At 39.7% G+C, this 16,812-nt stretch overlaps 1 protein-coding gene across 1 annotated transcript in view; it reads right to left on the reverse strand.

The window, feature by feature from the left end:
- The window catches only part of LOC116333162 (receptor-type tyrosine-protein phosphatase delta), a 397,398-nt gene that overhangs the window by 195,912 nt on the left and 184,674 nt on the right, over positions 1–16,812 (reverse strand). Inside the window, exon 8 of the mRNA XM_039609499.1 lies at positions 7,491–7,538. The gene's annotated coding sequence lies outside the window, so the exon portion shown is untranslated. The remainder of the gene's footprint in view (positions 1–7,490; positions 7,539–16,812) is intronic.

Consider the following 16,812-nt stretch of genomic DNA (forward strand, 5'->3'; position numbering starts at 1 on the left):
AATACAACAAAATAAAACCAGAACCTGTAACAAAAAAACAGAAGATTTATTCATAACACCACGGGGAAAAGACTCAGGGTAACCAAGTTAACGATAAAACAAAATAACGTAAAAAACCGATAAAAAACCCTGAAAATCATCAATTTCACACCGGAGCCTCAACTCTCCTCAACTCTACCAAACGACTCGGTCTGTGGCCCGGGGGTGGGGACCGCTGGGCTAAAACATACATGAGTTTTTGAGACTTCTACATCATCAGTGTGACTTTTCTTTTCCCACCAAAAATATGAAATAAATTGCCCGATACATTTTTAAGAAATAAACTGCAAAAAAAGAAGAAAAAAATGCCTGATGTAGTAAATGTATGCAAATTAATATATATAGACATAAATATACATATACAAGGTTAATTTCCCTTGCTATTCTCCATAATGTTTTCCATTTAATTCCAAAAAAGTAATCTCCCAGATGTGAAGAAATTCATTCATGAAAATCACCGTTGTAACCGCTTTTATTTATTCCGTAGGACATCTATCCATTCAAGCGAATGGGTTTGGTTAACCCGTAAACGAGATTCATTTAATAGCTTCACTGCTTCTTAACAGTGCATTATTGGCCTTATGGTTTCATCGCTGGGTAGTCAGTGTTATTTAATGCTGGGATTTTACGACCTATGGGCGTTCGGGAAAATATCAAGGGTCACTCCGCAGCACTGTACCTCCCACCTATGCAAAGCTTTTCCACTTCATCCACTTCATCAAGGTGAGCTAAAGTGTTTACCCCATTAATTTATTTCAGCTAAAGCCAGAGCACTGACCCATAAAATGAGCTAAGATAATACTGACCTTAACATGGTCTTCTGCACATGGAGGTAATTGCTAAGGCTCCAGATCAATCAATATTGACTTGCCAGTTTTTTTCACCCCTCCTGCCTCCTTTTTTCCCACCCTCTGTTGCTTGAGCTGAATGTGTAAAATTGGCTTTAGACGGATGGAGAACATATCCCTGATAGTTTAACCTTTATCTAGCTAACATGTTCACTTATCTGTACAATTATAGATTTTGCCAGTCAAGCTGTTTCACACCAAATCTGTTAAGTGTTAAAAGACTGGGGAGTGCAGCTTGGATTATTTTGGATACGCTCTCTGCGTGTGTGTTAGCTGAATCTACTGTGTGATCTGTTGTCGCATGCAACACCATCACATTCAAACAACAAATTCCATACGCTACATCTTTGCAGGCGCACATGCATGCCTTTACATCACAATGTACTCGAAGGCATTTAATGCTTTTTTTCCTTTAATTTTTCAAGGTAGGGGCACAGACTTAGCAGGCATTTCCATCTTGACTTGATAAATCTCACAATCTTCTTTTCCTTGCCACACTGAAGTAATTTATTTTCTATCTCTCCGAGCTATATTTTCCAGTTAATATTTCATTTTTTTTTCATACAACCTGACAAAGGATGCCACAAGGGATGATAAGAATTCTGAAACCTTTGCACTCACTCTCTCTCTCTAGATACAGGGTTTACCTTGAGAAATGTTTGAAGAAGTAAGACCTCTAAAATAACTTAGACGCTAGTGTTTTGTTCTTCTTTCGTCACACACGAAAAAAAGCTATATCTTCACTTGGGTATGCCGTTCAGGAATGGCGAGGATCGATGACAGATGTTTACATAAGTGCGTTCGGCTTCACGGGTGATTCCAACCAACCACTGGGTTACAACCTGCACTGAGTATCTGATGATAACAACAAAAACAACACGCGCGCTACGAACGTCTACCCCCTTCAGGTAAAGATCACAAAGGCTGGCTGACTAGAGATGCTTTGTATGGAGTTCTCAAACAGCAAATCCTGATTGTGTCAGTCAGACCTATTTTCATTCCTGCCGGCTAAACATTCATCATTCATTTGCTGCAAATGCGTGCAGTTTTGATTCGGGATTGCGAGGGGCGAATTTAAAGTATTAATGTTCTCACACCAAAAAATAAACCTACTGTCCAGTGATTTACAAAGCCTGCTTGTGTTTTTGCAGCAGAACCAAACGACTTGTTCCTTGAGTGATGGGTAGCAGTTTCCTTCTGGCTATTCAACTCGCCCTTAATTTGAATTTGATAAGATTTCCTTTAGAGACATTGTTAGGCTAATGTAAATTTGGAGGCACGACTAGAGCCTACAGCTGGCTTAACTTTGATGAGGTGTTAATATCTAATATCAAAAAGCAGATAAAAACCCTTATTAGCCCCAGTGGTCTTGCTAGAGTGGGAACTTATTACACAGAGTAGATGAGATGAAAGCAGATGAAGTAATAAGACTGCCGGGGGCTTTGTTACATGTCCTTAAGCTTTCCGACGGGGTCAACTTAATTTTGTGACTTAAATGCTGAGGGTTTACGAATGCAGACAAGCCGACATTGTTTGAGAGATCTAATTCAGACTCTCGTATTTCATAGACTGCAACATCTGGGGGATTACAGTGTCTCGAGCCAGAGGCAGTTTGATAATCGGTTGTCATTTTAGGAGTTGTATGCCCTTCGCAGCTTCGGCGGTTTCTAAAGGTCTTTGGTTCAATCAAATATTTGTGAGATTAGTTGGGCTGCACTCCTTTCAAGAACTATTTCCATGTGGGATGGGTTTTAATGTTTGCCTTTGGGCTTTTGTAGTAGAACACTCTGAAAATATGCCGGACGAGTGATAATTTTGGACTCTGAAAGTTATTTTGAGAGAAAAATGCGGCCATGTTTTAATAGCCAGTGAGGAATAACATACACTATGAACTCAAACCAGCTTGAAACGTGATCGTAACATAAACAGACGCGGACAGGGACCACTGGGGCTGTGTTTGAAATGCAGCAGATGTGGTAAATTTCTTTTAATATGTATCGTTATTGATTTCTTGTAATCTTACAGCCCCCTAATCACTGGACGATTGTACAGTAGATCCAGTATTACACACAGCAGGCTGAAGACATGTAAGTAATAGACTTCCTCGATCTCACAAGAAAGCACCAAGTAAGCACACTGTTTGCATGCCAGCAATCAATGCTGTGGACTTAGAGGAATGAGCTTTTGACTGAGTGACTGAGGGATGGCATCAATACCAAACATTCACCCTAAACAAGTCGGAAAACACCTTCGGTTCCTGCACTGTGTCCCATTGATTTCTATTCAGCTCAACGCAGATTCTGCAGCATTTAGACATTTAATTCCCTCTCAAGCAAAGTCATTACACAGTCGAGCATTTAATTAAGCAATCACAGTGGTGCAATCTGAATGATTCAGTGTCTAAATGAGGGCCAAGTTGGCATTATTGTGCCTTTGCAGTTCCTAACAAAGCCCCTTGTAAAATGTTCAGATTTACGGAAATATTTCATGTCTCCGAACGCATCCCCTGCTTTCACATATCAGTTGCACATCTTCTCAGCTTGTCAAAAACTTCACAAACAAACAAAACAGTCCACTTCTCTCTTTTTTTTAAAAATATCACACTCAAAAATCCAGACAGTTACGTTCTTAATTAAGTGTGTTAAAGGGTTTTTTGAGATGGAAGGAGCCAGGTATTCACGGCTGACCTATTTCCACTGCAAAAGAAACATAATTTTAGGGGCATGGGCACAGATGTGTCTGAGGATGTACTGGGGAGGTGTTCTCTCCTTTCCACGCCTCTGTGAACAGGGCGACAGTTTATTATGTCTGGATATAGCCTGTGCGTGTGCTTGGTTCGCCTTTTCCCAAATGAGCTCAGCTGTAGTGACATTGAAATTCACAAAATGTTCATAGCTGGTCAGTCAGTGCAGCTTGTGGTGGCTTTCATAATGAAATTTGGACAATGCCAAAAGGGGGATTTATCTAAACATCATTGTTTTTATTTATTTGCAAATCGAGTAAACCTAATTTTCTTAAGACTGTCAAGTCATTTTTTTCACAAGTAATTATCCTGGAAATTAGTCCTGTGATGCAAAACGGACAAATTTATGCCCTGAAGTTTGGAGGATGAAGAACTGTGTATAAATTATAATACCCTTACAAATATACATCTCCGGTAAATAAGGGAATTACATTCATTGAAGGTTTGTCTTGCCCAACCAGTTAAAAATTAAGAAAAAACAAGTACCACCAATGGAAAAGTAGGAAAGAAAATGACTATTTCTAACTTGTGATTGGGTGGGCAGACTGCAGCCGGCCTTTCAAACATGCCCACTGCTCAAGAAACACACAGAGCTCTGAAGCCGGCAGATTCCTCAGCTACAAAGAATTCATTCTGATGGCTCAGCATGCACGCAGACATTTCTCACTGCTTGAGAAAAATCACACGCATAATTTCCTCTAAGTCATGTATGGAATGAAACAAATTACTGTTCTAAGATTTTGTGCATGACATTTGACAGCTATTGTATACAAATAAAAAAAAAAAAAAAGATATTAGAAACTGGAGACCATTCCAGCATCTAGCCCTGAACCAGCAGCCTCTGAGGAACACCTGCTGCTCCTGTCTCCCATATGTTATTTCGACAAGTCCATCCTGATCTAAAAAACTAAAATCATAGCTTGTTTTTTCAAAGAAAAACAACACACGATTTAGTAACACTAAATCTGTGGTTCTCTCCTCCACTGTTCTGTGTGTAATCACCTGTGGAGGGGGGTTACATGGAAAATGGGTTAAATGGGGGTAAAACAGACAAAAGGAAGAGATTAAGACTAATATATAACTAAAAGAATCAAAGGATTCAAAAATGTGGGCATTAGTTAATTCAGAAATTTGACATAAATTGACAATTATATTAGTTACTTATTCATTTTTAAATTCATTTTTCTGAATATATGATTTTCCGCCTTCTTTTAAACTTTTTTTAACACCACCTTAAACCTCCTCTTATCACCTTATTACCTCTGCATTGATTTGTATACATCTTTGTACACTTCTGCATTTTCATTGTTTGAAACAGAAGCCTGTCATTTAAAGTGTTGTATGGAGTTAACTTTCCAGTGTCCTCAAACATATTTGCACATACAGTCTTACAAATGTATGTCTGATTTATCATGAGGAGTTTTTTCGTTTTGTTTTGTTGTTGTTGTTTTTTTTACCGTTGTCACATCTGTCTCATTTTCTCTGTATGCACTCATGCCATCTTTAAAATCCCCTTCAGTTCTTTGCTCATATACAATATTACTTCATTATTTGTGATGATTCAACAAAAATGATTTTAAGAAGTCAGCTTTGAACGGTACTTTTTAGAGTAGATTTTATTACTAAAGGGCAGACTGACCTTTGACCTTCTATACAAATCTGATGCTAAACTAAGCTAATCAGTTTTAAGCGAATGTCACTTTAGCTTTACTATATGATTCTCATGCAACTCTGGAAAAAAAAAATCAATAAACAATTGTATTTAATAAAGGAGAGAAAGTCTGCCTTATAGAAAGAGAGATAGACAATTTTATATATATATATATGTAAATTGTCTATCTCTTCCTTTAAGTTGAACTTTGACATTCTAAACTCAGACTACAGATGTTAATCAAAGTCAAAACTTAATCCAGGCCTGATAAGATGCTCTATTTAACAGGCTCCTTTTAGCAGGGGGCTCGATCAGGTGAAATGAAGAGGAACTGATTGCTTGTGGTGATTGTGCTGATTACATTTTAAATTTAAAACTTTCCTCCTCGTACATGGTCCTGAACACTTTTCCAGACAATGACATGGCAGACTTAGTAAATGCCAAGGTCCCTGCAATCTCATAGACTGACAGTGAAAAACAACACTTCTATTTCGTCTACAGATGTCTTTATATTATTACATTATGAGTGTAAGTATATATTTTCTAAAACATTAGTTATGTGCAAATAGCCACTTTTCTACTTGTCCAAATCCTAACCTCTACTATTGGTAGAATGTATAAAATAAGCCTGAATTATTCCCAAAAGATGAAAATGCTGCTATATTTTTCCAGGGAAAAGCATTTTCCGCAGTATTCTGTTTACGTTTTGCCACAGCAGCAGTAATCATGAGCATGTTTTCAAAGTTTGATAAAACAATCATGTTTTGTAGGAAGGAGAGTTCAGCCGTGCTGACCTTCCTTTATTCTGACTGCGCCCTGAATTCGCAATGATTGAGATCCGTGTTGCAATTCCCCCCCAGTCAAAACATTATGGATGTTTGTACTACAAGTGTCACATAAATGACATTTGAAAATGTACAGCGCGTGTTGTGGGAAGCGGGTAGAGGCGAGGTTATTCTTTGCCAAGTGCTGAAGCACATAAATGAGTTAATAAAATTACAATTTCAAAATGAGAACAATTAAAAAAGGAAATATTGTAACGGATTACAAGCTAAATGTAATAGTGCTCGGTGTAGGCACAGCAGGTATTAATAGCAATCACCGGTTGTAAGCATGATCACAGCTTTTACCATCAAACCTCTTACAGTGACAGAAATGGGCAGAGTGACAAATCATTTTACACAATCTTATAATGTTTTCCTGAACTTTTGCATCCTGTTGGGTTTAATATCATGGCAACAGTATCAGTTCCATTCCATGAAAATCACTCAATCATTTTGCATCTTTTGCAAGTCATTCTCCAAAAATCCATGCGTTGGCTTGACATCACACATTACAGAGCTGATGGCAAACTTACATGTCATCTTTCTGCATGTGCTACAGCTGCGAAAAGTTAACTGTGAGCAGGAACGTATTCATTTAAACACTTGGAGCTAAAGCACGGTGAAACGCTGAAATGACTGTATGTATTAGTTTATGTCTCATAAAACAAAGCAGCTCAGGACTTTATGCGTCATGCATAAAAAGCCTTAGCCACATTGTTGGAGGGGGGAAAAAAAATACAATTCAATAAAGTCAAGATCTTGATGTCAAATAAATGAATAACTGGTATAAACTATTGCTTCATATTATGCATCAAATTATGCATTCAATTTTGTCTACCTCAGCCTGCTCGTGTAGTTACAGCATGTAAATGCCAAGATTAAACACAGGGGTTACAAAATACTGGATTTTAAATTGGTTATCTAAAGTCTCTTATAAGTACAAAACATCAAGAGCGCTGGCAGACACTTTTGCTTGGGAAAATGACAAGCTGAAGGTTACAGCAACTGTTAATCTACAACATTAGCTCCATGAGCAACTTGACGAGAGGCCAAGATCGGCATTTTTTCCCCCGTCTGCTGTCTGTTAAGTGTTCTCTTCAAGTCAGTGAAGAACCTCGGTGTATTTTACAGTGTATCTCTAAGTATAAATGTATTACATAGAAAAATTCTTAAATGAATAATATGGTCTATCGCGTCTATGACAGGAAATCAGTCGTATCAGTAAAAAATATATTTCATATTTATTCAAAATCTTAACTTACCTGTCCCCATCTCCATTAACATACATACACAAACACATGCATGAGTGGCGATAATCAGTCCAAAACCTGATAACGTTAAAGATAAACCCCAAAGAGAAGAGTAAAATCCTTAGAGAGGCCTACCTTGAGGTCGAAGGTGTGAAAGTCATGGAGCATTCTCTCTCCCGAGACCTGTGACAGAGCAGTGGGGGAGACGTCAGTCATGATTAGGCCTCAGTGCAATTACAGAGCAACTCCCCTGACAGTGATTGATCAATGAGGAACTCCTTTAATGAAGACAAGGACTCAGGGGCTTCCAGGAGCAAATTGGCAAAAGTAAGAAGTGGGAATAGTGTCCCAGATTGCCGAGCCTCTAAGAGGATCATCCCGTCTGCAGCAGCAGTGCTTCGGTAGTGGCAGAAGTACAGTATTCGCAGGTACATGCCTGACTTTAGCCAGCTGAAAGTAAATTAACTGCATTAATATTTAAAGTTAGATTATGATTGATTCTTGTCAACAACTTCTGTTGTGTAAGAATTTGTGCTGACACTAAGATAGCACAATTTTTGCAGTGCAGTGTTTAAACACTAGCTGGACTGTGGAGTACTATGTTGATGTTTTGTGATACAGTACAACGTCTAGGATTGAAGGATGGTAGTAATACGAGCTTGGAAATGTAACGATGTACTATACAGAAGTCAGCTGTTAACATGCAAAGATGCATCTTTGAGAAACCCTCTCTGTGTTGTCTTTGAATGAAAATGCACATAAAGCTTTTGGGTATATATGTTTAAATGGGCTGCTAATATCTGCAAAATGTGTCCACACTTAAATTAAATGAAAATGTTTACCCTTACTGCTAACTCTGAGAGGTGTCCAGAGTTCGCTGATTCTATTCTAAGTTCCTTTACAAACTGCTAAGTTTCAGCCAAAGTTGGCACAGGACTATGCCCAGTGGAGTGGCGCTGCAGTGGGTATATTATGATGTTGGCTCGCTTTAACTTTAAACAAAGAATGTGCGAAAAGAACTGAACCGTAGTCTAAAATAGCGCAGACAAAACCCTTTCCAAGTGTTCCTATATAAATGTGTGTGTAGTCATATTTAAAGCAGACTTTAATTAGTATAACATGGTTTTAATCTTCAGCCCAGACAAATGGAGAGATCCAGTTATTGTGGTATTTGTCATCATCATCACGTGTGCCACATTTAACACACACACATAAGTTATCTGAGAGGATAAAACTGTAATAGCCACGTGTGGTCATGGTAAAGATTCACAGGGAGATGCTGACATGGGCTAGAGCACGGGAGGGAAATTAATTTTCCCAAGGGGCCACATGGGAAACTGGGAATGCTGTGGGGAGGCCGCACTAAAAAGCTTGTAAAGACATGGGAAGATTATTTGCCCACCTCTGGCCCAGAGGAAACCTGACCCCAGATTTAACAGGGGGATAGTTTAAAGTGCAAAACTAAAAGCTAAGAAAACTTCAGGATGGATACAACCTGACTTTAGAGATTAAGACTCAGTAGTATCTAGCCGCACCATATGTTACCTTCTAAATGAAAGTGGGCTTCAAGCCACAGTGCTTCTGGGTGAGTTTTCTTGGGACAGCTGAAACAAAATTGGAGCTTTCTGCTAAGTCACATCAGCTCTGTGGTCATGGTAGAAAAAAAAACAACTTTTCTTTTTAAGAAAAGTACCCCATCACACACCATAGGGTTGTGTTGCTCCATAAAGCACAGTGTGCTTGAATCTGCAAAGGACACAATAAAATCAAGGTATCCAGGCAGTTGCAGGTCATGGCTTTTCCAACAGCATAATGAGATGTAAGATCAAATGAACAAAAGCAAGAATAAGTAGAAAAGACTGGAACATTCTGAGTCTTGATCCTAAATTTATTGAATATCACTGAGTGCCACTAAATGATGATATAAAAACAGCTTCAAAAGAAGCTAAGCATGACATTAAACATCTTTAAGGTGATCAACAAAGTAATCTTTCAGGTGTTTTTTAATCAACGGATGTATTTTTCAGTTTGATTTTGCATTTGGAAGGACTGGCTTGATGATATTTATTGGGCACATATCAGTAGTCCTGATGCACTTTGGTGCTTTTAACTCTGTTACACAAAACAGGCTGGACTCAAGGGCCACTTAAACATGACTGCCTCAGTTGGACTGTCAAGAACAGCCTCATTGTTAAAACACCAGAGAACAAGGAAATCAGGCCCTTGAGGCAAAAGCTTCATATGCCACTGTGTTGAAATTCAGTTCTTGATTTAGACCTGCAGCACTCTCTGTGCAGAAAAGTGGACTGCCTTGTAGTCTGACCTACCATAAGGGAGGACATATTTACTTTGTGTTCTATTCATGCCATGTACACAGGTGAGTAGGGCACTTGTCAAAACCAGACAGCCCTTCAAGCAAAACATCTGAATGACCCTTGAGGCACGTGCACAGATAATCAAAAGGACAGAGAAAGATTAATATGGAGACACATATGTTGATACTGCCAAAGAGGAGAAGTTCATACTGGCAGTTTGGACCTGAGTGGTATTCAGACTGGGAATGTGGGACTGGAGACACTAATTACGAAGATCCACTTGTGTGGTATTAATAGGTGCATCTGCACTTTGCACAGTATTTTAGGAAAACTCAAAGTGATCACACCTACACCTATCCTGAACTCTACAATTCAATTTTATTTAATGACACACATTATTTGTGTTATATGAAAAAAAAATCCTGCCTCAAAGCTGCTTTTCTGGTAGTTCCCGATACAGCCGATGACTCCAAGACCACATTTTTCTGTGATGATGCATATAAGCACACAAGAGGACTGGAAGAGATCTAGAATGAACACCAGAAGGCTGAAATTGAATAATTTAGAATTCAATTGTCTAAGAAGAGCTAAAGTTTAGCTACATAGGATCTATGGTAGAGAGGGAAAAATGTGTGTTTCCTGGCTAGTGTGGTTGGCATGTCGCTGCTGGAGGTTTTAGGCTTTTGCTAGGCTAAATCTCTCACAAAAAGTGGATGCCAAGCGGGTAGCAGTTCGCATCGAAAATGCCAACTTGTCTGCAAACATTTGCCAAGTGGTAATAAAACTCGAATCACTGGGACGGAAAACGTTCACTGGAGGGGGGGTCACTGATCAGTCTCTAGGCCAGCATTAATCGGACTTAATAAACTTGCCTGCCTCAGCGACTGTCCTCATTGTCCAGGAACCACACGCCAACCGATTGAGAAACACACTTAAATGGGTCCTCGGGCTGGTATGATTGGGGTCTAATGTGATATCATTTCTTTATTTTAAATGAAGCAAAAACATCTGAGTTATTCAAAGTTGGCTGTGCAGCTAGAAGTTCATACTGTAACCAACTAAGACTATCTAAAGCGGTGGTCCCCAACCCCCGGTCCTTGAGTCTTTTGTTACCGGGCTGCCAGAGTTGAGGTTCGGGTGTGAAATTTATGATTTTCAGGGTTTTTATCGGTTTTTATCGTTATTTTAATATCGTTAACTCGGTTTCCCTGGGTGTTTTCCCATGTATTATGAATAACTCTTCTTTTTTTGGCACCGGTACTGGTTTTATTTTGTTGTATTTATCCGCGACACCTTAAAGGTTGATCCATGAAAATATTGTCGAACATAAACCGGTCCGTGGCGCAAAAAAGGTTGGGGACTGCTGATCTAAAGAACTGCCACCTAACTCTGCTACCAATGAACATTCAGAGTTTATCATAGCAAAAGTATGAAGGTCAATCACATCTGTAATGTATTTTGTCATCTAGTGCTGTTACCCCTCCCCATCCGGCAGCAAAAAACTATGAGTATATATATTATAACTATAAGTCGGGATAGCTTTAGTGTAACAGCTGTTCAGCTCGTAGCAGTTCTAAAACAGTCGACTTTACTTTTGCTTTATGCCGTTTGTCTGAACAACAACAGCTGTATTTTCATTTTACCAGTGTGTGTTGCACGTTGGTTCCCATAGAAACTAAGTCCAGTCACCCACCGATAGCGAGGGTACAACAACTCTGTGAGTGTCTGTAGAGTGGATGCATTATAATAGATCTGACTGTGTCAGCCGTCTCTGGACATAATTGCAAGTAATCAGTACTTAGACAGCGTGTTATGCAACATCAGGGCTGCCGTATATAGATCAGTTCTACCTCAGGTGACTTTTGTGAAACTGCGAACATTTAGTGCCATAAAAAAGTGTAGGCAGGACTCCATCACACCAGACTACATATTGTGATCGTCGAGTCTAAACACACGATTTGTCCGGGGGTTTGCTCTGCACTGTATACACAGTGTGCTGTATAATATAGTGTAGCATACTCTAGGTGCTGGAAATACTGTGCCTGAAATCTGAAGACATCTACCTTTACCCAAAAAGGCTGAAAATACAAAGGATTAAAAGGTTTGACATTTCTCACACACTTTATTTTGGTAAAGTCACGGAGACTTTGATAGAACAATCAAATTAGTTTGAAACATTCATGAATCTACGAGAAAGGTTGAATGTTTTTTTTTAAGCTTATTTCTGAATGTGGATTCTTTCAAGTTTAAAGCTATGATGCTATCAGATAATTTAAAACATGGCTGAGGTGCAATTAGAACTTGAATAGCATAGATTAAAAGTACTGGGCTTTGACAGTGACGAATTAACTAAATGTGTCATGATCTCCTTCATGAACAAAAATTGCCCTTGCTAATTTACATTTTTGGTCAACAAGATCAAATCAAACTAGCAAGAGTCTGTTTTAAATCCACTGGTTCTCCATCTATAAAATGTGCTCCACTTAGCGTTTACAGATGATAATTAATTTATATTCTTATTTATTTTTAGCTTTTGTTTTTGTCATTTAAAATATTGCTGTATAATTTAGACTAACTGGCTATTAGGTGAATGTAACGATTTTATTTTCACAGTTAAATGGGTCCTCGGGAGCTTCAAGAGCTAAAAAGGGCAATCATTTGCCCAGCGGACCTGCTTGCCTCAGCACTTAAAAGGGACACGTTTAAATGTCCAGCTTTCACCTGGGAATGGCCCACAAGGGGTACTCCTGAAGGGGGCTGGTGGGGCTGGGTTGATGCTGAGGTCCCAGAAAATTGCATAGTCATCCATCACATTAATGAGTCGTGTCACTTTATTTATTAAAAAAGAAGACTTTTTCCATCCCTTGGATGTTCCCCACTATCATGATGCTGCATTTCATCAGTGCAGGCTGGAGTTAATCGAGGCAAAAGCAGGGCGAGACTCAGGCTACAGTAGCACAGGTAGCCAGCCAAGTTGAGCTGATTACAGCTAAATGTCGCTCACTTGTATTCGGACAGCAGTAATCCAAGTTTGGCTGAGCTTTTGGGATGCATATGTGGATGTGGGATAATTTGGACTTGAAATCAGCTCCGGTTATTAGCAGTTGGGCAAGCTTTGGGCCAAAGGCGGCCCATTCATCACGCTCGCAGCACTGGTCTGTGCAACCAGTTGTGCCAGATTGAGATCCTGCTCAGGCCAGGAAAAAGTTTGGTTTGTGTCGTAAATGTCAGTTGAATAATGTCAGAAATTTCAGGTTATGGGGTTATAGGGGAAAAATACATAATATTTAGACTTTGTTTAAATTCTATGTAACAATAACACCAGAGCAGAAATTACAGTCTGAATTAAAACCCTCCCCCAGAAGATTAGTTGGAGGTTGAAGCGGAGTAGAGAGTTGCAGCCGAAAACTGCACTGCTGTCAGGATATGAGCTACCAAAACCAACAAGTATCAGGTTATAGTACATCAGACAGTGGCTTCATGGTGTGGTAGTTAACACAGTTGCTTACAAGGGAAAGCTTCCTAGTTCAATTTCGCCCCTCAGGGGTTACAAGCTAATGTATTCTTAATGTCGATCCAGAGCCCAGATAAATGACGTCAGGAAGGGCATCTGGTGTAACAAACATGAGGATCCATCCATTGTGGTCTCCCCTTGGGAAATAAGGAGGTAGCTCAAAGTATCTGTGAGGTTACACAACATCAGACCGGAAACATATGATTGGACAACGCTGGTGAGTTTAGACAGCTTTGAATGGGGTTGTTATTTAGCAAAAATGAAACAGCTCATGCAACCACAACTTAACCTACTTCCTTCTTTGGACAGAAAATCTCTGATTAAAAAGAGAAAAAATATTGCCCTGATATTCAAAAGGTTTTTTCCCCCCTCGTCTAGTCAACATGTGCAAAGTTCCAGCTTTGCTAACATATAGCCGGTATTTTGATATGATCAGCGTCACACAAGATCAACATGCTAGTTCATCTCATGGATACAGTAAGACAGGGATATTCAGCCTACATCTTTTATATTCACACGGAGAAGATATGCCTGCTAGCCCACAGCTGAAATTCACAAACCTCAAGTCTACACGTGTCAGTTTGACAACATAATTAGCTTGTTTAGCTAATCACGTTTTTGCACCAACATGCTAGCAACCAAAGCAATCATGAGGAGGTTTTTGCAAAGCGGTTTGAGAGAATACATTTTTCCCTAAAGGGTCACTAGGGAAAAATAGGGGTCACTGAATGGTCTCTGAGGTTTTAGCAATCATTTTCCCCAGAGACTGCTATCAGCTTCCAGCAACCACTTGCAACCGGTCGGAGAGTGCTAATTTTTCCCTCACGACTCGTGGTTGCCAGATAGTCATGGGCTAACCTCTAAACCTGTACGGCTGGGGGATTAATCGCTTGATCCTACACTGTCAGCATGTTTATCACTACGTCATGTGGTTAACATTTACATGTGAGCAAAATCTCAATTAAAGATTTTCTGACTCTTTCATATAATGTCTGTCATACTGTGTTTTTCCTTTCATTTCCTCTGCTTTCCTTTCTACAGTGTTGTTTTAATTACCAAACTCCATTGAATCAGTGAATTCACAGTCTAATTCACTGGTACAAACTACATGTTCATATTTGTGTAACACGTAGTAGCTCTCAATTTTCCAAATAATTGTGCATAGTAGCAGCTGGTGAAAGTAACGCATAGAGTTTGCATCCCACGGGTGGAACAGTGGGTTGTAAAAGTTAAGGCGTCACCACCTGTGAGCAACGTACGCCTTGGCACACTGCTGCCAGAAAAAGTCAAATCCAAAAGTCTTGCAAACAAACTCTCTGTAAAGTTCCAGCTACAATATAATGTTTATAATATCACCGGCTTCCTCCCATGCTCCGTTTGCCTCGTGAAAACTCTAACACAGACAGGGTAGGGAGATTTAAATAGCAGTGTGAGGATATTGGAACTATATGACATTTTTCTTTGCCTAGGAAATCCAAATCTGTGATATTACCATTTCAGGGCTGAACGGATTTAAAGCACGATAGACTGATATATCTCGGGACAGGGTGAAATAGATGAATCTCAAGTTATTTACCCTTTTTAATTGGAAATGTCTGTCACAGGGCAGCAAGCCGAGTCCTATTCCAAACCATTACCTGTCTGCCTTGATTATTTCAAGGTATTTTAAAGAGAGTGAAGTGCTGAGTGTCAAAGGTAGCTATTGAATTTATTCCTGTTGGATTTTCTAGGCTTAAAAATACAAGTGCTGAGGAGTAGGAAAGCTCGCAAAAGGTCAAGTTGTTAATCACATCACTACGTTTACTATTCACTGATTCACAGATGACGACTGACAAGATTTTGCTGACAGGAAATCCAAATAGTCTAATTTACTCTGAAGCTTAACTCTTTAGTTTTGACAACCCCTTGGAGTTTTTATGATTAATCCGTCACCAGTTGAGCATCAAACTTTTGTGACCAACAATCTAGCAAGAAGTGCTAACCCTTAACAGGGGTGCGGGTTTGTTTTTTAATAGACTTAAACGAGCGGTGGTTTCCTTTGAGCAAGCCCACGGGGCTTTGCTCATAATTGCTCCCCAGGGTCCTGTCAACAGTTTCTACCTGCTCTTGAGCTCTCATTCCAGGGCTGTCATCCTGGCTGTCTGGGCCCGTGAGTGACACTGTGGAATCACAGGATGAGCTCTGTCGAAGAATATCTCTGGCTCCAAAGGAGAACACCACTGGGACACTGCCAGCCCAGCTCATGATGTCACACTGTGACAGCGGCAACTTCTTAAGCTCAAAGCTGTTGGATGTGGACTGCCCAGGGACTGTGAGGGTTATCACAGGGCTGCCTTTGTGTACGTGCACAGAGTACGAGCAGGAAGTTCTCAGTAAAATGAGACTCAAATCCACACAAATGGAAACTGCCAAACATTATTGTTCTCAAGAACTGTTTTGCTCTAAGTTAAGATGTGTCCTCGGACGACAGTTTGACTGCCTCTGCAAAGGAACGGATGTGCAGCAAGCAGTTCAATGATCTCATCTCTTATTCATAAAATACAACAACTCTTGACAGTACCAACATCTCAGTATATGCTGCTAAAAAATATACAAATTACAGCAAGAGCTGCAACAACAGTCACTCTAGTCTGCAGGAAAAAAATACTGTAGCTGACAAAAATCCTGATTTAAGCACTGGTAGTAACATGTTTTCTTTTTCTTGTCTTTTTTTTTTTTACCTCTCAGGCAGTTGAAAATGTGTTTTGACTCTGACAGTACTAAAAGCAACACTTTTGTTTGAGTCATCTCCCCATGCAAACATGGATTGCGATTGGGCTTTGGCTGCATGTCCACAGTCTCCAGCAGCAGCATATAAAGGCTCATTTGCACCATCTGCAGTAGAGGTGACAGGGGCAGCTCCAGTGCCAAGGGGCTATTAAAAAAACAGCAAAAGTACAGCTGCCACAGTCTACCTGCTCCTCTGTTTTGCCCTCTATGGATTTTTTTTTTTCTTGGTTCAATTGCTCTTTGGGCAGCTTTTGAAGGGCAATGGTGAAGACGGAGACACTGTCACAGCAGGGATCAGCACTTGTTCTGTAATGTAGTGAGATGTACATGGCGACAGGAGGTTGTGGGAAAGGTCTGCTTCACACAAGTGTGTCTGCATTTGGCCCTGGTGTTGTATGGTATAGCTGATTGGGCAGTATGAACAGGACAAATAGCTTTTAGCTAGCATTTTAGCTAGCATTGTGGTTAGCTAGCATTGTGGTTAGAAAAATCTCAGTAACTAAGGGATGGCTTGTCATGAAATTTCAGACAGGCATCCATTGGTCTCAAGAAGATAATTTCTGAGACTTTAGTTGTCTTCAGGCTTTGTCAATAAAATGCCTAAATAGCTATCCCGTGAATCGCATCGAAATTTACAGTCACGCTAAAACGCTAACAACTTGATGATCCTCAGATTTTTTCAGCTGACACTAACTATATTAGTTTAATATTACATTTTTGACCAAATGGCTCCAAAGAAAAAAAATAGCACTTCAGTCATTACTAATATTAGCATTTTATAACAGTGACGCAAAGCGGTGATGTGCCTAAGTACTGTGCAGCATCACAATGCCGTTAGCATGACTCATAGTCTTGTATT

Source organism: Oreochromis aureus, linkage group 3, assembly GCF_013358895.1.
Source record: "Oreochromis aureus strain Israel breed Guangdong linkage group 3, ZZ_aureus, whole genome shotgun sequence".
Lineage (NCBI taxonomy): Eukaryota > Metazoa > Chordata > Actinopteri > Cichliformes > Cichlidae > Oreochromis > Oreochromis aureus.